Consider the following 6,562-nt stretch of genomic DNA (forward strand, 5'->3'; position numbering starts at 1 on the left):
AGGACAGCTTCAGCACTGTCATACTCAAGCAGGGTTAATGATCACTTCACAGATAGTGCAAAGACAGTCACCTTTTCCATATCTAGGACATGTATTATACCCCAAGGAAATAAAACTTCAAAAATTGGAAATAAGAAAGGATGAGTTAAAAACTTTAAATGGTTTTCAGAAATTATTGGGGGATATACAATGGTTACACCCTTATTTAAAACTATTTGCAGGTGATTTGAAACCTTTAAGGGGTGTTTTAAAAGGAGATAATGATCCTAATTCACCCAGAGAGTTAATTGAAGCAGGTAGACAAGCTCTCTTGCAAGTTGAAAAGGCTATTCAAAACCAGCAAGTACATTACATTAATTTCACCCTACCTTTTTATACATATATTTTACCCACTAGACATGCTCCTACAGAAGTGTTATGGCAAAACAATCCTCTCTTATGGTTACAGCTTCCTGTTTCACCAATCAAAACATTGAATCCCTACTATGAGTCTGTAGCTTGTTTGGTACAAAAAAAAAAGCAGAATTGGATTTAGATGTTATTTTGGTATAGAACCTATGGTAATTAGTGTTCCTTTTACAAAGCAGCAAGTTGATTGGCTTTTTCAAAATAGTGATTCTTGGACAATTGCTTTTTCTGTTTTCATGCCAAATTGATAATCAGTTCCCATATGATCCATTGTTGCAATTTATTCAAATGCATTCCTTTGTATTTCCTAAAATCACTATGAAAGACCCTGTAGAAGATGCTATGCTAGTTTTTACTAATGGATCTTCTAATGGAAAGGGTGCTTATGTTATTTATTTATTTTTTTACTCTTTCACAACTGAGACTTTATTGGTTGAGTACACAGACATTTCAATTCTTAAAACATGGACCCAAATTCTAAGAGTCATACATTGTGTTCACGTACCCAAAAGAGCCATGTATTATTGTTTCTTTGAACTTATTCCAGTGATGTTCCATCCTAAGCTTGGCAAGTTTTCCCTAAGACCTCACATAACAATCAAATGCTCACAATCCTTAATTCCACTGACTCACAATTTTATGCCACATACAGTACATACTCAAAATTTCAATCTTTCACAGCACATTATCACAACTGTTAGGAAAATGGACTGCCATGACCAGAGACAGTTCTGACAGGGCAAGGACCGAGGAGTGGTTTTTTAGGATACAGTTCTACTAGAAACAGGAGACCAGAAATAACTGAAAATATTCCAGACACAAATGCACGACCAAGACTCCAAGTATGCTTTGTGTTGTAGGATATAAAACTAGCCCCCTCTACGGAATATTATGGTGACCCCCCGAGACAGTCACAGCCTCTCCTGATTCAGTATCCTGCTATTTTCTGGTTGTACCAAAAAATAAACAACCAGCAAGTGATTTAACCTCTTAAAAAAATCATTTACACTTAAAAAATGGGATGAGGCGGGACTTCCCCCCACCTTTTAAAAATGTTTCTAGAGCTACTAAAAAACTCGCATTTACAAAATAGTTGATAAAAATATTCCTCTGGATTGTACAAGAAGGGAGGCGGGACACTGACAGACACGATGGATGGTTAGTCGGACTTGGCTTCTTTCTCTTCCACTTCAGAGGCTGGACTCTGGTTCTCAGCCTCTCCATTTTCTGCAGGCACATCTGTGGTTTGCTGGTCAGCCACCTCCGCCTGTTTGCCCTTTGCTCCCCTCTTCCCTTTTGTTTGCACTTTTTTGTCTGATGGTTTATCCTTCCCCGCGGCCTTCTTTGGCTTCGCGTCCACCTTGGCAGGGGCGGGCTTGGCCGACAGCATCGCTGAGCGCCGCTTGGGCTCCGCCTTGGCCGCTCCGGCAGCGCTAACCTTCCTCTTGGGCATCGTGGCAGCGCTGGGTGGGAGGCGCGTGCGAGGCCGAACCCGTCACGGAGCTACACCGCCTCGGCCGCCACCGCACGAACTCAGGTGCTTATGTTATTAATGGAAAAAGTTATGTAGTAAAAACAACTCCAGCTTCTGCACAGATAGTGGAATTATAGGCAGTGAACATGACTGTTCAGGTTCTTGTAGACAGGTCATTTAACTTATATATAGGCAGCCAATATATTTATAGAGCTCTTCAAATCATAGAAACTGTTCCCTATATTGGGACTAACAACAATCAAGTTAAAATGTTATTTCAACAAATTCAAGATGCTTTTCATAAAAGAAAGCTGCCATGCCCATGCTTTGTGGGCCATGTTAGAGCTCACTCCAATCTTCTTAGTCCTTTAGCTGAGAGTAATGCAGTGGCTGATAAGTTAACAAGGATAGTAGCATTATCCCAAGTGGAAATGGCTCAACAGTCACATACTCTTCATCAAAATAGAAAAACCTTAAGAAAACAACTTGATCTTACCAAGGAAGCAGCTCAAAAAACAGTTAAACAATGTGGGGTATGTCCAAAATATTTTCTTGTCCCTCACTTAGGGGTAAACCATCGAAGTCTTGTTCCTAATCAACTAAGGCAAATGGATGGCACTCATATTGCAGAATTTGGCAAATTAAAATATGTATATGTGACCATTGACACTTATTTAGGATTTTTAATGACTAGTGCACAATCTGGGGAAGCTACAAAGCATGTCATTACACACTGCTTGAAGTGTTTTTTTTATATGGGTATAACAAAAATTATTACAACTGATAATGGCTCTGGATATAGTAGTAAGGCTTTTCAACACTTTTGTACCCAATGGGAAATCGTACATAAAACAGGTATTTCTTACAATCCTCAGGGACAAGGTATTGTAGAAAAGGCTCATAGCAGTCTTAAAATACAGCTTCAAAAACTAAAAGTAAAAAAGGAAGAAATTTACCCTCAATCACCACATAATGCATTAAATCATGCTCTTTTCATTCTGAACTTTTTGAATATGGATGTCTGTGAGCAGTCTGCCATGGATAGATTTTGGTACAGTGGTACCAAAGTGACTTTTGCTCAAGTGAAATAGAAAGATTCCTGCTCAGGATTATGGAAGGGACCTGATTCTGTGTTAATATAGGATCGAGGACAGGTTTGTGTTTTTTCACAAGAGGAGAATGAAGCTTGGTGGCTACTGGAGCATTTGGTAAGGAGCACGGAACTAAGAAAGGTCAGCTCCAATGACATTCTCATAGAGGAACTAGAATGAACGTGGCTGAATTAGTGTTTCAGAGGTTTTTTCACTGGTTAATGCAAAATGTAAGGAAATTAAGTTTGGAGCTATGCCACTTTTTGGTTTTATGGCTCCTTTGGGGAAATACTTTCTATCACCTAATAGCTGTGTAAGATTTTTGCTAAGAGATTACAGCTGTTCAATATGGTAATTTCACCCTCAGCCTGAAGCAAAGCTTTTCAGTAGAGCAAACCAAAAGTACTGCTGTAACAGAAACATTTGTCTAAATTGAAGCATTTAGGGGAGCTATTATGAAGTGGGGTGAAGGGACAGCCTCTAGTTAAAAACCATTTACCACTGAGAGCGCATCTCTGCTAGTTCCAGAATGGCTGAAAGAACTCAGCAACTTTGGGGTGTGGCTTCATCCAAGAATGTTACAGTCCCTTAGCAACAAGTGTTACAACTCCATAATAACAACACTCACTAAATCCCAGTGTTGTATATCAAAGCTGACTAGAAACTCTGAACTTTAGAAATGATTTGTGTACTTCCTGTTGTGTTAAGAGAGTCTAATAGTGCTATAGTATAAGTTTGGTAGAAATCTTTTAGGTGTTTGCTAAGTTAGATATATGCTAATAGATGTATAGAATGTCTTTAAGATATGTAGTAATAAGTTTTAAAAAGTAAAGACATGTAGTATATTTGCAAAGGTAGTCCTATAATAAGCTTGTAAAAAGTAAAGATGCTAGTTGCAAATGTAAGTTTAAATAAGAATATAAGAAGTAAATGTATAAGTAAATGTAAGTTAAAAATAAGAATGTAAGAAGTAAATATATAAGTATATTTGCTAAGAAGTTTCTTTAAGAATATTAGGTTGTAAGAAGCATAAATGAGTATATGTTGACATGTTATATGTGAGTTAGTAAAAAAGTGTAAATGTTGAGTGTGAGTGTATGTTTAATGTATATGGTGAAAAAGTGTAAATGTTTGAATGTGACTCTATGCTTAATATATCAAGCTGGCAGTCTGAGCATTTTCAAAAGCTCCAGAAGCTGCTAAGATGCTAAGAATTGCAGACACCAGAACCTGTACGACAATCACAGAGAAGCATCTGCAACTGAGACCCATTGGAAAATCAATGCAGCAAAGAAAAACCTGAGCTAGCGGCAAACTATGACACAGTTTAAAATGCTACTGTAACTAAAGATGTCTTTGGCTGGAGAATGAAAGGTGCAGAGATGCTTGTTTGAACTAAAATTGTTAGCTGCAAAAAGTTTTTACTTGTAAAACATTTCTTCATATTTGGAAGGCTGGTACCATGATTTACTATTTAAATTTTGGTACTTAAGATATGAACAAAAGTGATTTCATTGCAATGGAATAATTTTGAACTTACTTATGGTGATGACCTAGGAACTGTTTTCTGGAATTATTTGTGTTAAAAAAGTGAACTATTTAAACGAAGAAATTTATTGTTTCTACCTAGGCTCGAGATACAGTTTTGCATATGCATATATGCCTTATTAACTGTGGTGATTCATGAAATGTTTTGTGTTAAAAATGGAACTTTTATTGGAAATGTTTATGTAAAAACGGACTTACTTATGGAACTAGTGTTGTGTTTAAATGGAAAAGTTTGGATTTTCTCCTAACTAGGTTCAAGATTTTGTTTTAAAAAAATATAAAAGAGGGAGTTATGAGTGAATTAAGGTTGAATGTATTGATAGTAATCCACCCTGGTTTGAAGTTAATGAAATATTTAAGTTTGATGTGAATATATCAGAAGTTTTTCCTATGTTCTCTTAGCAAGAAATTCAAATGGTTCTGTTAAGAGTTTAATTTGAGATGTAAGATTGATGGAATTGTAACTATATATAGCACAATTTGTTAACCTGTTGATGTTACTGATGAAACTAAGGGATTCTTTAAGTTTGCAAATACATTAAGAGTTTTTGGTTTAGAAAAGGCGGGATGCAGCTAAGACTGCTGTAGTCACCTTGGACCCAATCCCAAAAAGAAATGTCATCTTTATTATTCTCAATTCCCATACTGAAAGAAGTGACAGCTATGGAGATTGCTATGAACTAGTAATGAGGAGTTGTTTTTCATATATTAAAAAAGGGGGACCTGTGAGGGCCCATTTTCAGGTTTCCTAGTGGCTTTACCCAGCAGGTCTGCATAGAGAGGATGGTTGGACCATGGGTCTGAGTGCAGGTATCTGATATGGTCTGTACTGGGCTGTGCTGGGGCGGGGGGGCATCTTTTGTTCCAACTCTTGGCATTTCTGTAAATACCCTAGGGCAGAGACAATCAAGGTCTGTTGGAATAGGTTCCAGGCCCTCTCAAGGTTATCCTGTATTTTCTGTTTCTCCCCACTCGAAATCCTTCTATCTAATATTTTCTGCTGCTCCTACTCAAGAGCACTCTGGGGAAATGTGGGGGTGGTGGGTAGTCCTCCCACAATTTGGGGAGATTTAGATGATTGCCCTGCTGGAAGAAGTATGTCCGTGGAGGTGAACATGAGAGTTCACATTCACACACCATTTCCAGTTCCCACTTTCCCCTTCATGCCACAGGTGGAAGATGTGAATTCTTAGCTTCCTCATTTAGCTGCCATGTTTGACACTTGTTGCCATGCCACTTTCATGGTGATCCGGTATCTTTGTGGACCCAAGGGCCAACTACTCTACAAGTTGACATAGACATATTTTATCACAGCAACAGAAAAGGCACTAATACACATCAAGTTTTATACCTGGATGCCTTAATTTCATGTAATTGAAGAGAAATGTGGAATAGAAAGGGTCTAGCTCATCATTTAAATTCATAGGTTTTTGTTTATATGAGTTTAAAAATGCAAATAGAAAAAGAGGGGCATCATAATGCTTGAACAGATTGGTGACACTTGTCAAATATTTTCTCCAGAGTAATCTTGTGTAACTGAATGTAAATCTGTTGGGTAAAGATCTTACCAAATTCTTTATGGCCAGATTTCCCTCAGTATTATGGTTTTTTTTTTTTTTTTTTTTTTTTTTTTTTTTTTTTTTTTTTAGGTCTTCAAAGACTACTGTAAAATGAAAAGGCCTTAACAGACAAATTACACATTAAGTTTTACTCTTGTATAAAGACTAATATAAACTGCAAAACTACCACATTCACTACATTTATAGGTTTTTTCTGAGTGTAATTTTTTTTTCTCATGATTTCAAAGACTGCTGATTCATGCAAAGGCTTTACTACATTGATTACAATCATAGGATCTCCCTCCAGTATGTGTTTCTTTATGCCTTCAGAGACTACCTACACATGCAAAGGCTTTACCACATTGATTACATTCATAGGTTTTCTCTCCAGTATGTGTTCTTTCATGTACTTGAAGACTGGTCTGTTGTGAAAAGGCTTCACCACATGGACTACATTCACAGGATTTCATTCCAATACTTGT

General features: G+C 37.2%; 1 pseudogene across 1 annotated transcript; it reads right to left on the reverse strand.

The window, feature by feature from the left end:
* Positions 1-920: 920 nt before the first annotated feature.
* Positions 921-5,722, reverse strand: LOC102924012 (non-histone chromosomal protein HMG-14 pseudogene; annotated as a pseudogene). The gene has a single exon (XR_013051979.1). The product of XR_013051979.1 is annotated as a non-histone chromosomal protein HMG-14 pseudogene (transcript).
* Positions 5,723-6,562: the final 840 nt, after the last annotated feature.

The sequence above is a fragment of the Peromyscus maniculatus genome, chromosome 6 (genome assembly GCF_049852395.1).
Source record: "Peromyscus maniculatus bairdii isolate BWxNUB_F1_BW_parent chromosome 6, HU_Pman_BW_mat_3.1, whole genome shotgun sequence".
Lineage (NCBI taxonomy): Eukaryota > Metazoa > Chordata > Mammalia > Rodentia > Cricetidae > Peromyscus > Peromyscus maniculatus.